The sequence below is a fragment of the Eptatretus burgeri genome, chromosome 9 (genome assembly GCF_056783735.1).
Source record: "Eptatretus burgeri isolate ZD-2024b chromosome 9, Ebu_testis_v1, whole genome shotgun sequence".
NCBI classification, from domain to species: domain Eukaryota; kingdom Metazoa; phylum Chordata; class Myxini; order Myxiniformes; family Myxinidae; genus Eptatretus; species Eptatretus burgeri.
The window spans coordinates 62,224,041-62,240,989 of record NC_140969.1 but is presented as its reverse complement, the minus strand read 5'-3'; the positions used below and the strand labels follow the sequence as shown (position 1 = coordinate 62,240,989).

At 44.7% G+C, this 16,949-nt stretch overlaps 1 long non-coding RNA gene across 3 annotated transcripts in view; it reads left to right on the top strand.

Moving 5' to 3' along the window:
- The window catches only part of LOC147020203 (uncharacterized), a 210,990-nt gene that overhangs the window by 128,669 nt on the left and 65,372 nt on the right, over positions 1-16,949 (top strand). For all 3 annotated transcript variants that reach the window (XR_015061712.1, XR_015061713.1, XR_015061714.1), the window contains 2 exons: positions 5,177-5,311; positions 5,603-5,691. This is a non-coding gene — a long non-coding RNA (uncharacterized LOC147020203). The remainder of the gene's footprint in view (positions 1-5,176; positions 5,312-5,602; positions 5,692-16,949) is intronic.

Genomic DNA, 16,949 nt, shown 5'->3' with positions numbered 1-16,949 from the left:
GAACGTCACTGAGGCCCTCACTTTTCATTTTCCGTCTTCACTTTTTCACCTTTATTCGCTTTTAAATTTGTTTTCTCCACAACCACTTGGGCAATTGGCACGAAACTTTTAACATGGGATGCTCTACGAACATTCAAAATGTTCTACGAACGATATTCTCATAATTGTTGAAGGAATGCCAACCTTTTGATTTTCAGGGATTCAAGTACACAAGTTGGGTCACCCAATAAAGATTTGGCAATTTCGACTTTCGTATCAATGTTTTATTTGAACGTACTCGTGATCGGATCCAATGGTGGCGCGTCACTGTGTCGGTCGGGAGAGGGGCAGAGTCTGGACTGCGACGCTTGGTCTGAAGACATTGTTATTTCTTATTTTTACATCAATTTAATGAAGAATTGAACGTTTTTATTGTGATGTTGATCTTCTGCACGTGAAAATAATGTGGTGCAGCAAATTTTCGGAGAAATTGGGCAAGGTGGTTGTAAACTTATAAGGAACAAACAAACAAGCAGAACAGACACGTTCATATGCATAGACAAGTTGGTCAGCTGACCTGTGGTGTTCACTGACAATGCAAGTAACAAGACATGAGGCCGGAGGCACAAGAATGTGCTTCTTTATTCCAAAAGGTTCCAAAATGTGTGGCGCTCGGCAGGTGATGCTCGAGTATATAACAAACACTTGGTACGGCTTTAGGTTCCAAAGCGCGTACCACTCGGCAGGTCACACTCAAGCATATAAAAAGCACTTGGTACAGCTTTACCTGCATGCAACACACTTCCTCTCCCTCAAAATGGCTAAAGTTAACAGACAAAATCCTCCAAATGCTGCTCAAGGATGCTTTCTGAGGCATACAGGTCAAACGGGCTGACTGGGTGACGCAAAAAGAGATTCTTCCTGATTTGGTAGTGGTGACATACTAGAAGGATTCATTACATTTTGAGCATCACCTGCACCAGGTAGGTGGGCTTGTGCATTGTCTTTCGTCAGAACTAACTCAAGCACGCACCTTCGACCGCCTGGCTTCTTGGTGCTGGAGTGTCTCGTTTTTCCGATTCAACAGAAACCTGATGTGGTGGTTGAACAAGTTCACAATCAATGCCAACTGATGTCTGTGCTGAAATACAATCATGAATTTGGTTAACGTGACATTTCCACACTTTTCCATCATCAGTTTTTACCATGTAGTTAGCTGGTCCTAATACCACTGAGACAACTGGCAGGCACCCATTTACAATTGTGGAAGTGATCGTGCCCCATCAGAGGCTGACATACTTCGAAGGTGCAATCAAGTTTTGGACATGACGCAGACACAGACCCACTGGGTCTTAACAAATCCAGTCGAGATCTCAAGGAATACCCATATATAAACGCATAACGGGCGGATGAAGAGCATTCTTGTAATAGAGCAAAAACACATCAACCATCGTTTCCAGAGATGACTGCTTTCCTCTACGCAAATCACGTTTTAACAACTTAACGGACGACTCATCTTGGCCATTTGTTGCCGGGTGGTATGGTGCTCATTTGAGATGCTTGACAACATTTTGAACCATGAAGTCATTGAAAACACCAGACACAAACTATGAATCGTGATCAGAAACCAAAACTTCAGGTACACCTTCATTTACAAAAGTTGACTGCAGTTTCTCAACTGTGTTTGTGATAGAAAGTCAACTGCCATTCTGGATTGCATGATAACAACCTTTTGTCACTTGACGAACGCATCGACAACGACGAAGAACATCTTGTTCCTAAATGGGCCAGCAAAGTAAACATGAAGTCTTGGCCATGGCTTGTCTAGATCAGACCATAAGAAAGATACCTGACGTAGATTGTCAGCATTTTACAGGCATGAAGAGCAATGCCTAATCAAATGTTGAATGTCTCTCTCCAGATCAGGACACCACAAGAGACTATGGGATAGATTGTTGGTTTTAAAGAATCCGAGGTGTCTGGTGTATAGGTTTTCGAGACAATGTTGTCTGATGTTCAAAGAAATCGCTGTTCTCATACCCTACATCATACAACCTTGAGCTAAAGACAGCTCTGATGACTTAGACAGTTAATACTCGAGTGTTGAAGGGAGGTCATTCCAACTACTAGTGGAGATTGCCTGCATGACAAAGATGAGTACAGTATCATGGGCTGTTTCTCGGTGCTGTGGACCTGGATATCATAGATGTATGCAGCAAGGAACAATCACCATCATTGAATACATGCTGCCGCAGTGAATGGAATGCCCCCATTTTGGTTCTATGGTGAATTGGAATGGTTTATGATCTGCAGGGTGAAATGACAGCTCAGCAGGTGCTGATTAAAACTTGTGCACTCTCCATACGAAGCTGAGAGCCTCCCTCTCGATTTTTGCATATTTCTGTTCCACTGTTGAGACAGGGTGTGAGAAACAAAACAGATATGGTGTTCAGAGCTGTCGGCCATTTTGTGTGATAGAACTACTCCAATGCCAGAGGCAGAGCTATCACATGTTAAGATGAGCAGACATCTAGAGTCATAGTGAACGAGAATCGTATGTATCCTCTGTGAGTCGTAACCTGAAATGATTGAAAGCTGCCTGTTGGTCGGATCCCCATGCACAGACTTCTTCCTTTCTGAGCAGCCAAGTTTACAGGACCAATTCAGATCTCAGCTTGCTCATGAATCTCTGGAAGTGCTGCACCATACCGACGAATGAGTGAAGCTGGATTTTCTCCTGTGGCGATGGTATGTGTCGAATTGCATCTACCATCCGTGGACTTTCATCAGCCCATCTGGTGTGAGGATGTGCCTGAGACTCTCCAAACGTTGTTTGAAGAAAGCAAACTTGGCCCTGTTCAAGCGGAGACAACAAGTCTCCAACTTGGTTAGCACTTTGTTAATGTTCTTGAAGTGTTCCTTAGTATAGCCACTTTATCTGCAATGAGTACATCATCCAGGTAGGATTGTGCAGCAAGATCGACACAAACCTGATCCGTAACTTTCTATCACAAAGCCAGGGCTGAGGCAATCTCAAAACAGAGTCAGGTGTATTAAGAGAGTCCTTGTCACGTGTTGATCATTAACACGTTACTACTACCAGGCTCCATTTCCAGTTGAAAATATGCGTCCCACAGGTTCAGTTTTGAAAAGAATTTACTCCCTGCCAATTGTGCATATATCTCGTCAATCGATGGAAGGGGAGTACTGCTCGATGTGAATACCTGAGTTGACTGCTGCCTTGAAGTCCCTGCAAAACAGAACATCATCATTCTGTTTCAGAACCGTGATGACTGGAGTGGCTCAGTCCGAGTTTGGCACCAATTCAGTTACTCCGCAAACCTCAAGCCTGTCTAACTCAGCTTTCACTTTGTCACAGAGGGTAAATGGGACTGGCCTAGGTTTACAAAAATAAGGACCCACACCCTCTTTTATGAAGAGCTTGGCCTGTATATCCTTGAGTTTACCAAGCTCATTTGAAAATAGGCCTTGGTGCTTTTGAAAGAACTGCTGCAACCGATGTGATGTGGTTTGCACAAGGTGAATGGCTGACCAGTCCAGCTTGATGTGAATCAGGCAGTCATGACTGAGCAGGAATGCCCACTTCCTCGAACCACATATAACTTGAAACCAGCATGTTGGTCCTGATAGCTCACTGAGACATTTTCTACCCCAATTGGCTTTGTTTTCTCGCTGATGTAGATGAACAGTGTGAGGTCTGAACTGATGAGCTTCAGATCGTTCAGCTTATGAAAGGCCTGTTCGATTATTATCGAGACTGCAGCACCAGTGTCGACCTGGAATATGATGGGAGTATTGCTAACAGACACATGGGAGTGCAAGGCAAACGCCAAGCTCTGCCCCTCTCCCTTCTGAGAGAGACTCCTGACATATGACGGTGGATCAGCCAAAACGCTGTTATTTTATGTTTTATCATCAATTTTATGAAGAAATGAAAGTTTCATTGTGACATTGACCTTCCACATGTGAAAAAAAAAAAACATGTGGGAAAGAAAATTTCGGGAGAATTCACCCATGGGTTTGGAAACCGATGAGGAACGAACTCACACATACAAGTTGGCTCGTCCGATCAAGATTGGATTACTTAAAAATTTTCAATAAAACATCAAGATCATCGTTTGAAGCTGTAGGGGGAAACAAAAAAAAACTAACTCGGGAGTGTAACACGGCAATGTTAGGCCAAATGGCCTCCTCGTTTCCTAATTTATGGTCATACAGGAGCCTGCGACCACATCTTACACTCAGTGTAGAGCTTGTGGATCCTTTGTATATTACTTTCCATTCTACATTCAGAATATAAATATTTAAATGTGTGGTTTGATTCACGACAAAGAATACACCTTTGAACACGACCCCAAAAGTGTTGACGCAATGCGTAAGCCAAGCTCCACTCCTCTCTACCCCCCCCCTCCTCCACTCTATCGGCACAGATGCCATTATTTCATGTTTTAACTTCAGTTTAATGAATAATTACGTTGGGTCACCAAATCAAAATGGGTTCTTTCGACTTTAGTAAACCATCAATAATATCGATTGATGTCTAAAGCTGCATCAACAACATCAACCCGGGAGTGCACCACAGCAATGTTGGTCCAAATGGCCTAATTTCATTGTTTGACTTCAGTTTATCCTCAATGTCATGGCATGTTGTCGCGCAGTCTGTCGTCTCTCTTTATTCCGTTGATGTGTTTTTGCAGGTTAAACCATCCTCCTCCAATTTGGGCAAATTCACACAGAAACAACAACCGATCGCTCTTATACATATAAAATAATGTTAATGATTAAGAACTTTTGTGAATGCATTTCCGTTCTGCTGTTGTTTGTAAGAAGATATTAGATTCTAAAGTTGTTTTTTTTTTAAAATACTATTGTGAGTACAATATCTATCTCATTTGGAAACTTTTTGAACAAAGCTCGTAAACATATGTTATTGTCTCTCGACAAAACTAGTGTCCTTACAACTGCACCACCAGTGAAGCAATTAAACAATTTTCAATCTGTTTTCTGAATTAATTGTGTTACCGAGACAATCATTTTCTGTGTTGCTGAATTGAAATTACAAAATGACAATAATAACCATAAATTTGAATGGGTTAATATTATAGCTGCAGCCATTAGATGGTTATAATGTTTTAAATCCACTTTAATTTGTATTTGTTGTTTAATTCTTGCACAGATGGTCAGCAGTGAATTCGGTAAACAAGTGCACACCTCTCAGCACTACACCCAACAGGGTCCACATTTGAAGGCTTATGTCGGCCCAAGGACACCTTGAGAGAATCCACCTCACCAGCTGCTGTCAGCATCGTCGGTAAGTTAATGAGAGGGACACAACAGCAGCGAACAGAACACATCTGTGGAGCTGCCACCTCGGCATCACAAAAAATAATGGAAAAAGAGCAGGCAGTCAAAACCTTGAATGATTTGTTACAGAGTTCAAGCTCGGATCATATAGAATAAAGATGAGAGCAAATATCTCCAAAAAACACTTGGTCAGTTTTTATAATTTTTAAAATAAAATTTCAGAAGTCTTGTCAAATTTTACTTTCATTACTTGACATGTTTGCACTGATATGATTTTATTTTTATTTTTATATTTTAGCTGCGCTGAGACAACGATGATTGTGTTCTTGCTCCGTTAACATCACGCATGGTCAGCCGGAACTTCGAGGATGGGAGACACCTGGCACGGTGAGATAAAATTGTGTGGTGTACGACACTAGTCCAGTGATGAACTCAATGGGTTGGGGGAAAAAATATGACCCATTCAGCTATACTCCCATCCATCGCTTCGCTTCTCCATACCGCATACTCAGCATATTTTAGAGAGCTTTTACCGCTTTGACAAATCGCAATGATCACCTTGGCAGATCGGAATTCTCACCAGAAGTGCATTGCTTGTAATAATGGCTGCCAGTGAATAATGTCTTAACTTCCCACAAGCTTTTGCTGTTTCCTGCTGTGTTGTCAAATGATTTCAATTGGATCACTTAATGATGTTGCCCAAATTTTCACTCCTTGTAAATTTTGCAGAATGACGCGTTAATATTGTTGTTGAGTGTATTTATGTTGATTTTTGTTTAGTTTTTCCACAAATCATGTCAGCTCACAAGGTGGGGAAACATGCGAATGCAGACCAAAGCTTCTACATGTCCACAAAGTCATCGATGGCTCTTTAAGACATGTGGCTATGCAGTTGTACGTCTGACACGTGCACACGTAGGTGTCTCTCAGCAGGTCTGTCAAAGCACCACTCACTGCACGCTCAGATATTGCACACTCTGAACCAAACCGTGAGGTGCCAGGATGCTCCAGACTTCGATCACCTGCACGTTGAAATTACCTTCAGTGACGATGAAGTCGGAGTCATAAAAAGCACCCTTCATGTGCCAATTGCCAAACCGAGCCGTCCAACAAATGGCGGACTCCATGGACACATGAAAAACAATCACTGCAGGTGATGAGACAGGAACTTGGAATTTATCAAGGGTACACCCAATAATCTCAATACACAATTTAAATACATTTTAAATAATCTCTCAAGCAGGTATAGCCCTTTGGTGATGTTCAGGGTCAAATTTCAAACTGCTGCAGGTGCACCTCTCTGAGGATTCGCCACTTTGCATTATACAGATCCGATCCAGGATGAAAACTCCACGTAGCTCAAAAAATTGAAGCTCGATGAGAAAAGAATGAATAAATAATGATTGAATTAATGACTTAAAACAAGTTCAATAAATATCCGTGTTCTTTGCTCCACAAACGTTTTAATATAATGCAATTATTAAAAGTTCAATATCAGTTCATGAGCAATGAGATATTTTGTAAATATTGCGCGTTTTTTTTTCACACTGTTTCTTATATTTGTAGTATGACAAGCTGCCAAACAGGTGTGCCATCATTTTTATGATTACTTATCATCAGGTGTGCCAGGTAACCACCACCACCACCGTCTGCCTACGTTTACTTATTTACAAACTCAATATATAAGTGCGTGCTGAAAAATGATTTATTTATTCCTTAATTATTTAATTACTTTGCTGAATCTGCACTTAATTACATCGCGGGATTTTTAGAGTTAGCTCGTCCGTCGGACAAGAATTAATTCCTATCTTCAGTATTTATAACCACACTTGGTGGCATAATGGTTGAGCATCTGCTCTGAATGTGGGAGGTAGGTGGTTCGAACCTTGGTGAGTCATACCAAAGATTTAAAAAATGCTATGTGCTGCTTCCTTGCTTGATGCTCAGCATTTAAAACGGACAGAGCATGGATAAGCAACCATAGGTTGGCTACCGTTGTGCAGGCTTTGATGTGCCGAATGGTGGCTTCCTATGTGGTGAAGTTCCTTGTAATTAAACTCAACATTATTATTGTTATTAGTTTCACATTAAGTATGACATCGGTGTTCTAAACTCCGCCATGATAATTCGCATTCTGCTCTGGTTCATACTTGAGTTCAAAGATTCGATGTGTTCCATGGTCTAATCGGCAGTTGTTATTGTGCAAATTGGTGATGGTACAACACATATGGTACGCCGTGGATAATTGGATCTTAAGCCTGCCATCTCTCTTTATTCATCCTATGTGTGCTGAAAGGATAACAAGGAGGGAGCACACTCACTTTTGAGCTGTCTCGTCTTTGTTTGATTCCTGGCTGACTGTAAACTGTCATCCTGTTGTTGTTATTGTTGTTTTTAAAAGTCAGGACATTGCATTACGTAGTGTTCTCGCTATTACATGGGATTTGTTATCTGGCAGCATTGGCTCATGGACGTTAAAGATACGACGGTGGCGTCTTTCTTCAGTAGTAGACCGTTTTGTTGCAATCCAAGTTCCAAATTCCTGCACGAATATTCCGGTGGGCCGCATCGGTGGTGCAGCCGTGCCTTTGTAATGATGCAACCAGTGGGTCAAATTCGTCTTTAAATCCCAGTCCAATATGAATTTTCCAATAAGCAATAATTCATCCGATATCACGGTCTTACTTTTGGACATTTTTAAGAGTAGTATGAGCTAAAAGATGAGGTCATATATTGGCTATGCCAATTATGAGACAATTGGCTGATGCATTATCAAGAGGTATCGGCAGTGTTGGAAAATAAATAAATTAATAAATAACCCGTTGACCTTTATGTCACCAGCCACATTCTGTTACCACCATGAACGCAATCAGCCAAGCATGAGAATAGCTTAATTCATCCTGTTGTCACCCTGCTAAAATGTGTCTCCTCCTCCGCACCTTCTGGGGTTACTTAGCAGAAGGTTATGGAGGGAGGGGTGGTAAACTGCAACAAATTCACCAGTTTGCCTGGGTGGGCTGATTGCTGCTGGAAAGCGGCCGAATCACTGGTTGTTCCTACTTTCTGGCAGTCCTTGTCCCAAGGACAAAAAGCAAGCCAACAACATGAAACTAAGTTGCTTTCTCCGCAACACGCACTTCCTGGAGATAGTGTAATTTTTCAATCTGCTTGTGGTAATTTGTTTAGGGTGACATGACAGATTGCATTATAATAAGCGTCGTTTCTCAAGAAGTCAATTAACTTCCAATTTGCATGGTCAGAGGGCTGTTCCTGACATTAAAATTCACGACTTGTTTTGATGCCTCTGGACAGCTAAGATGAAGCACGGTGCACTTTTTGCCCACCGAGCAGAGGCGAAGATGGCTCTGCGAGTTGCGCAGGCACCGGGCTGTATGATGGCACATTTGTATCTCTCCAAAAGCTGCCGCAGGGACGGTGGTCTCAGATCACCGCACACGGAGCAGCGATGAGGCAAACTGTCAGAATAAAGCAATTAATATTGATTCACCGGGCTCCCTCCATGCCTGACATGGAGAATGCATGTGTGTGAGCGAATCATTTTTCCATTAGACCACACCATGCCGTGACCTTTCTCACAATTTGTGGGGAGAGCTGTGCATAATGAAAAGGGGGGATTAGACCTTCCGTTTAGCACACCGCAGCCACCTTCACCAGTGTTGGCCTGAGAAAAGGTGGCCAATTTGCGTTTGAAATAATAAATGTGCAAATTCACATCGGCTCATTTTATAATGACACTGAATGACACTGAACTGAATTTTATATATTTTATTTATTTATTTTATAAATAAATAAAATATATAAAATTTTATATATTTTATTTATTTGTTTGCTTATGATTACAGATGAACTGAAATTCATCTCAGTTTTGTAAGGGAGATGTGATCAATGCAAACCTGCTATGTGATATAGCTGGTTTTGACGCAGTGCTTCCTAATAGTTGCTGAAACTTTGCATGTAACATTGGCGAAACTGCATCGGAACACACCAGACGGTGGTGTCATGGTTGGAGCATCTGCTCTGAGTCTACAAGGTCGGTGGTTTGAACCCGATCCTGGTTGAGTCAAACCAAACACTAATTAGAGAGCTCATGGAATACGATACCCCGCACAGTGTTACTTCAATTTTCATAAAAGAATGACTTCAACGATCATTTAAAAAAATCTGAAAGTTTAGTGCGATTGAAGTCGTCCAGAAGCAGTCCAAAATAACACTCTTATACACCACCCCCATTAAACCATTATTTAAATTGAAGTACTGCACCACAAAACTGCAGGTTTTTGTAAGTATTGTGACAAGTGATTTTGGTGCTACAGTGTTCAAGTATATCATTAAATTTCAATAAAATAAAGATTGTAAAATTCATATAAATTAATTCTGGTTTTACTGCCATTTTCTGTAGTGTCTTTTTCACCACCTTGTTTAACATGTTACATTAGTTCTTAATGCCTGTTTGTTGTTTGTGTCCTTTAAAACAATAAGTTCCCTGTTTGGAATGATCTTCAATTTTGTTTGACTGACAGGCAGACAGAAAGAGTAAAGATATTATCTCACTCCTCTCTGTGCATGTACGACCGGGCCAAATTCTGAGCAAGGTATGGTAAAAATGAAAGACTTGTCTTTTGATTTGTGTTCAAAATCCAACAATTGATGAAAATACGTTGTTCCTCCATCATAAACTGATGACAGACAGACAGACAGATGGACAGACATGAAACAATTGCTTAACCCCACTTTTTGCTTCACGTGCACAGGGTAAAAATGGTACGTGCTTCTTCCTTGCTTGATGCTCAGCATCAAAAAAGGATAGGGCACAGACGAACAACCATAAGTTTACAGGGCTTACGCAGGCTTGCTGGGCCTCATGGCGTCCTCCTCCGTTGAAGTTCCTTGTAAGATTTAAATGAGTCGAATTTGAACAGCACACGGTTGCATTTTGCTCCTAATGTGTGTCATTCAAACCAGAATACATTTTCTCAATGATGTTCATGCACGCAGTGCTGAACGTGAGTGTTACCTTCGATGAGCAGGTCGAAGCCGATGGGTTGGACTTTGGAATTACACCATGTTTCGCATATGTCACCTGAAACACCCACCTCCTCAAAACCGATATTGTTGTGGAGCCTGGTATCGGTGGCGAGCACGACTGCGAGGGGGAGCAGTAGAGTCGGCTCCACCGAACACCCGGAATTTAGGTCGTACCTTTCAGATAAATCCGAAAGGTCGCGGGTCCCTTATCGGACCGAATATCGCCAATAGGTCGACCACGTGGGGTAGGGTCAATTGCCAATTTCAATATACCTAAATACCCACGCAGTCGAACTACCGGGGAACCACACCCTCGGCCGACACTGTCCGATCCGAGTCGCAGATAACGGCTCGGATCCGGCATAACCGAGCGGAGTTACCAGAGCCACGCTGGACCAAATGAACAATTTACCCTCGCTGTCTCTCAATACACAGTGTGCTCAGACAATGAAAGAAACACAGAAACGAGCTGGTACATTCAACAAAAGCGATATTTATTAATAACAATAATCGGGGAGGGGAACACAGAGCAGAGTTATCACGAATAAAGAATGTAATGCACAATGAGCAAAAGAAAGCACTTGCACAATTCTACTTGAAGATGGGCCCACACACAGACACACACTCAAAGAAATGGACCCCTTCGGGTCTTTATTCGGCTCTCCAGTCGAGGAGGATAGTTCGGCTGGGAGTCAGAACGGCTGGCTACCTGGCGGCGAGCACGCGGCTGGTCGATCGCACTTTCGGAGCTCGGGTCGTCGAAGGGCCTGTGAGCTCCTTCGCGAACCACGTGGAGGGAGCCAAACCCACACGGTCAGCTTCTCGCCAAGCCGAGGAGAAGACCAGGAACGAAGACCGGCGACCACCAAGGAGCACCCAGCAGGCCAGAACACCGGGGAGTGGTCGGTCGACCAACAACACGACCACCACCTCAGGAACCACGAACTCCGACACTTCGACCATGCACGAGCACCACCAAAACGAGCCCCGACACCAGCTCCGACACTTTTTTCTCTCGTCCGATCATGCCGACAATTATCACCTCCTTCTCCAGAGGGGAGGATCCACCTCCTCCGACCCGCTCTCCTTCACTGGATGGTTTTGGCACGCAAATGCACTCGTCGCCTCTGTCACTGGCCCGAACGGGTGCCAAGTCCGTTGATTGGTCCGGGAGGCGTGGTGACATCACGCGGACCGTCCCTCACACAGTGGAGGAGTCTTATTCGTTGAAGGACGGCAACCTCGCTTGCATCTAACCCTAACAGCTAACACATGCATTCTCCATGGCAGGCAAGGACGGAGCCCGGTGAATCAATATTAATTGTTTTATTCTGACAGTTTGCCTCATCGCTATTGTCAGGTCAGGCCAGATTAGATCTGTGACTTGCTACAGGTACCATGTAAACCTGTCCTAACCTGTTTCATGTTCAGGTTCTCGGTGAATAAACCATCTCCCCCACCAGGTTTCCTTGTGAGGAGGGTGTATGGATATAGACACCCAGCAGTATTAAAAACAAAACCCGTCAAATGGCGGAGGCGCTCCTTGTGAGCCAGTAGCCATCCATATCTAGTGCCCAACTGTGTCTGCGGACATCCTCCTGCAGTTGGGTTACTTTTTTTGTAGGTTGGTGGCAGGATTTGCACTCCAGCCACTGAAAAACCCTTTACTACAAAAAACACAAAAAGGCAAAGAAATTTGAAAACACACACCATGGGAGTACCTCCTGTGCATCTTCTTTCCGCAGGGCAACTCAACAGATTATGGGATTGGGCAAAGCCTTCGGAACCCCCACTCTTTGATGAGAATAGGAAAATCATGGGGTAACCTTCCCGGTTCAGATTGCGGCCGTGTGTGTCGGGGTGGTGCTGAGGTGTCATCCACCAGACAGCGGTCTCCTTGGGTTAACCTGAGGCGGTCCCTTTGGGTAGGTGCCTGGAACATCCCATCCAGAAGAGAGGATGATCAACTGTCTGTTATCATCTGAGATGAAGCGTTTGAACATCGGTATTGCAGCACTTTCTGAGGTTCAGAGAACAGAGAGTGGTGAGATCATGGCGGGTGGTTACACCTACTATTGGTCTTGTCACTCTGATGGTTACTATGCCCAAGGAGTCGCTGTGGCTGTGTCCAATAAGCTGACTCCAATGATAAATGAGGTAACACCGGTCAACAAACGTATTATAAGATGAATGATTCGTCACTCCTTTGGTATCGTTTCCCTGATCTCTGGATATGCTCCGACTGAAGTGAGTGATCTCACCGTGAAGGAAACATTCTATGCCACACTCGAGTCTGTGGTTGATCAGTGCCCCAGGCAAGAAACTCTTCTATTCTTGGGGGATTTCAATGCATTGACTGGAACTGATCGGGATGGTTATGAGACATGTGTTGGTTCCCATTGGTCTGGAAATGTGAACCAGAATTGCACTAAGTTTCTTGACTTTGCAAGAAGTCATGGACTTAGGGTGGCTGGTTCCTGGTTTCAGCACCCACAGGCACATCACTGGACTTGGTATTCCAACGTTGATGGTGTGACAAAGGAGATTGACCATGTGCTCGTTGATGATCACTGGAGGATGATCGAGAACTGCAGGGTCCAATGGAGTGCTCATTTACTCAACACTAACCACAGCCTTGTGCCGGAAGAGTTGTGGAGTGCCTTCACAACCACCATCCTTGATGTTGCCGGTGGATGTCTTGGAACTCACCAAAGGGCGAAGAAGAATTTGGTCTCTCAAGGTACACTGGAAACCATTGACCAGAGTCACAGGGCCAGGCTTAATGGCAAAGCTGAGCTGTTCGGGGACTTGAGTCGTAAATATGTGCGTGCGCTGAGGGAGGACAAGGAGGCCTATGTGTGAGGAATCTGTGAGGGGGTAGAGCATCACCTGTGGTCAAGTGATTGTCGTCCTGCTTACAGGGGAATTTGCACATTGTGTTCCTCCAAGCCATTCCCTTGGCATACTGCAGTTCGAGCGGATGGTGGAGGGCTCTTGATGGAGGAGTCCAAAGTGAAGGTCTGCTGGGCTGGTTACTATGATCGACTGTACAAGGCTGGCCCATCAGCTGTTTATTTAAATGTCAGGGTGTTACTATCCCTCTTGCTGACCCTGCAATCAACTGCGATCCACATTCATTTGTGGAATGACAGACCTGCGGTGATCCGGTTGAAATGGGGTAAAGCTCCTGGGATCTGTCGCATCCATGGTGAACTTCTCAAGGTTGGTGGAAATGCTGTCCTCATGTCGTTGCATGCAGTTCTGTGCTCTGCCTGGAACATAGGCATCATCCCAACTGACTGGAAGAGGGGCTTTGCTGTCTCTCTCTTGAAAGGAAGGGTGATTGCCAGGACTGCAACAACTACCGCGTGGTGATGCTGCTCTCAGTGCCGGGCAAGGTCTTTGCTCAGATAATTAATGATAGGGTTCGCCACCATCTGCTTGAGCACCAGTGCCCAGAGCAGTCAGGCTTTACACCAAAGAGGTCAACGATTGACCTTATCCTCGCCTTTCGGGTCTTCGCCGAATGCAGATGAGAGTTTCGGTAGGGGCTGCTTGCAGCACCTGTTTTTTTTTTTTTTTTTTTTTTTTTTGTATACCTTGGTCGAGGCTCGTATGAGAGCAAACACACAACTCACAGCAAGGAGGCATGAGACAAGAGGGGTGGGAGTGGAAGGGACAAAACAGTGGGGAACAGACACATTCGGTGAACTGTGGAAGGGAGAGGGATGGGGATGGGACGGGGAACATGGCGAAGAGAAGATGGACATTACAGGGACTTTCAGGAAGGAAAGCAGGAGAAATGAAGGAAGTGGGCTTGGGTGGATTATCGGGGGTAGAAAAGATCGAGGATTTGGATGGGGGAAGATAAGAGGTGGTGGTGAACAGCTGTTTTGAAAGCCTGGAGGGAAGAATGGGAAAGAATAGAGTGAGGAAGTTTATTCCAAAGGTGGGAAAAAAGAGGAATGAAAGAGTGAAGATGAGCAGTGATTCGTGATTTTGGTAGTTTTACCAGAAGGGGGTTGTTGGCGGACCTTGAGCGCCCTGTGGAAATGTGGTGGGGACAAATCGCAGAGAGAGCAGGGGGGGCAAGGCTGGAGAGGAGTCGGTAGAAGACAGAAAGACCACCAACCAACCTGCGGTGATTGAGTGAGAGGCCCAAAGACTCAGCTTCATTGCGGGAGATGCCGATGATCTTAAATGCCCTGGTTTCGACAGCGTTAAGCCGAGAAAGGTGGGAGGCAGGAGCAGCAGCCCAGAGGGGAGAGCAGTACTCCATCAAGCTACGGACAAAAGCTTTGTAAGTGGTCAGGAGCTCAAGAGGGCCGAGGAAGGACTTGGCATGACGGAGGATTCCCAGTCGGCGACTGGCTTTTGAGGCGAGGTTGGAAATGTGACTTTCCCAGGAAAGGTCATGGCAGATAGTGAGACCTAGAAGCTTGAAAGAAAAGACTTCTTCCAGAGGATTGTTGAGAAAGTGGATGGGGGGGTTTTGTAAACGGTCCTTTCGAAGAGACGTGTTGATATCTGCAAAGTGTTCAATTCAGTGAATCTGAATGCCCTCTGGAGGATTCTTGGTCTTCGTGGGGTGCCACCAAAACTGATCAATCTGACGTCTGAACTAAACTCTGGAACTGAGAGTGCTGTGAGATGTGGTGATACCATCTCCAATTTGTTTCAAGTTGTAACTGGGGTTCGCCAGGGGTGTGTACTGGCCCCCACACTTTTCAGCACTTTTAAGGACTGGATTCCATGGAGGATGTCGGAGAGATCAAGTTGTGGTTCATCGTTTGGGAATGTCAAGATCTCTGACAGTGATTTTGCAGATGATGCAGTCATCTTTGCAGAGACTCTGGATATCCTTTTGAGGCCTCTCGAGATGCTGATTGAGGAGTTCGTGGCACTGGGATTATGGGTTTCCAGTGTCAAAACTAAGATCCATGCTTTCAATGACATCTTGGATGCTGTTGTCTTGTCTGTTCCTGTTTGTGGTGAGGAGGTTGAGGTCACAGAGAGATTCACTTACCTTGCCAGTGATATTCATTTCTCTGCTGGCTGTGAGCCAGAGGTCAATAGACGTCCGGGTCGGGCCTGGGGAGTCATGTATTCATTGGATCATGGGGTGTGGCACTGTCGGTACCTGTGTGGGAGGACGAAAGTCCAAGTCTTCAGGTCCTCGGTACTTCCAATCTTGCTCTATGGATGTGAGATTTGGACTCTGACCAGGGATCTGAGATGGAGACTTAATTCCTTTGGTACCAGGTCTCTTCGGAGAATCCTTGGCTATCACTGGTCGGACTTTGTGTCCAACGAGCGGTTGCTGAGAGAGACTCGGATGAGATTTGTTACCTGCATGGTCCGTGAGCATCAGCTGTGGCTGAATGGACATGTGGCTCATTTTCCTGATGCTGATCCTGCTCACCAGATTCTCTCAGCGAGGGAGCCTCGTGAGTGGAGGAGGCTCATGGGCCGACCACGTTCCTCGTGGTTTCAGCAGGTTGATCGGCATCTCAAGGAGATGGGGATGGGCTTGGCATCTGCCTGGGGGATGGCCAGACGGAGGCCCCTGGAGTACCGGCAGAAAGTGGATACAGTGAAGCGTTGCTCCGGCGCATGCTCCCACACCTGACTTGACCTCCTCAAAATATTGTTTGGCTACCCTTGGTACAAAGAGTGAATTTTTTTGTGAATTTAAGGGAAATAAGGTTTATTTATTTTTAAATTTAGACAACCAGGACAGAGAACAGTTAAAGTTAAAGGTGTTGGGTCTTCCATATTCTTCTTCATCTTGCTCTTGTTCATATGTGGCACATGGCTGCAGGTTGCATCACTTGCTGGAGGCGCAGCTGTGCCGCTGATGCGGTGCCCCCTATATATGTTAAAACAGGAATTTGTAATTTGGCTTGGGTGCTGACAATAGCTCACCTACTTTTCATGAAGGACACCATGGTATCTTTAACATCCATCAATTGACAGATGGGATGCCCAGTTGTAATGTCCATCCGAAGGATGGCACACACATCGATGAGTTTCGCGACATGCATGACAGTTTATCCAACCCTGGCTCGACAGCACAAGGTATACCAATGTGATATCCTGCCAGCCCAAAGGTGGTTGACCTCCTTCGTTTCAATTCGACTTTGAATTCACATTGCACGGGAACATGTAGCTATCAAATGCAATAATAATCTGACAGTTGGAAAAACAACTTTCTTTTCTGGGGATGTGCAAATGCTGTGGAATGATGAAACGTTGCTCGCTTCACCAAAAATGAACTTGATAAATTAATTGGACTCGCAAGTTGATTCTAAACGGGGTAGAAACCCATCCATCCATTGGGACCATACTCTGTGCAGAGAGTTGGTGCTGCCAAAGCAGTCTCCTTGGCTACTGGGCACAATCCTGGACGGGTCGCCACTCCGATACAGGATGGGTGGAGATGGAGGTGGCAAAAATGCAAATGGCGTCTTCAGTCATCGAGTCGGCAAGCTGGGAGCAACAATTCACACTTATTGCCACATCTGATGCAAGTTAAATGTTCTAATAGTGACGAGGCGATCCATTTGAAACCGTTTGTTCGAAGTATGTAGTTTTTTGAT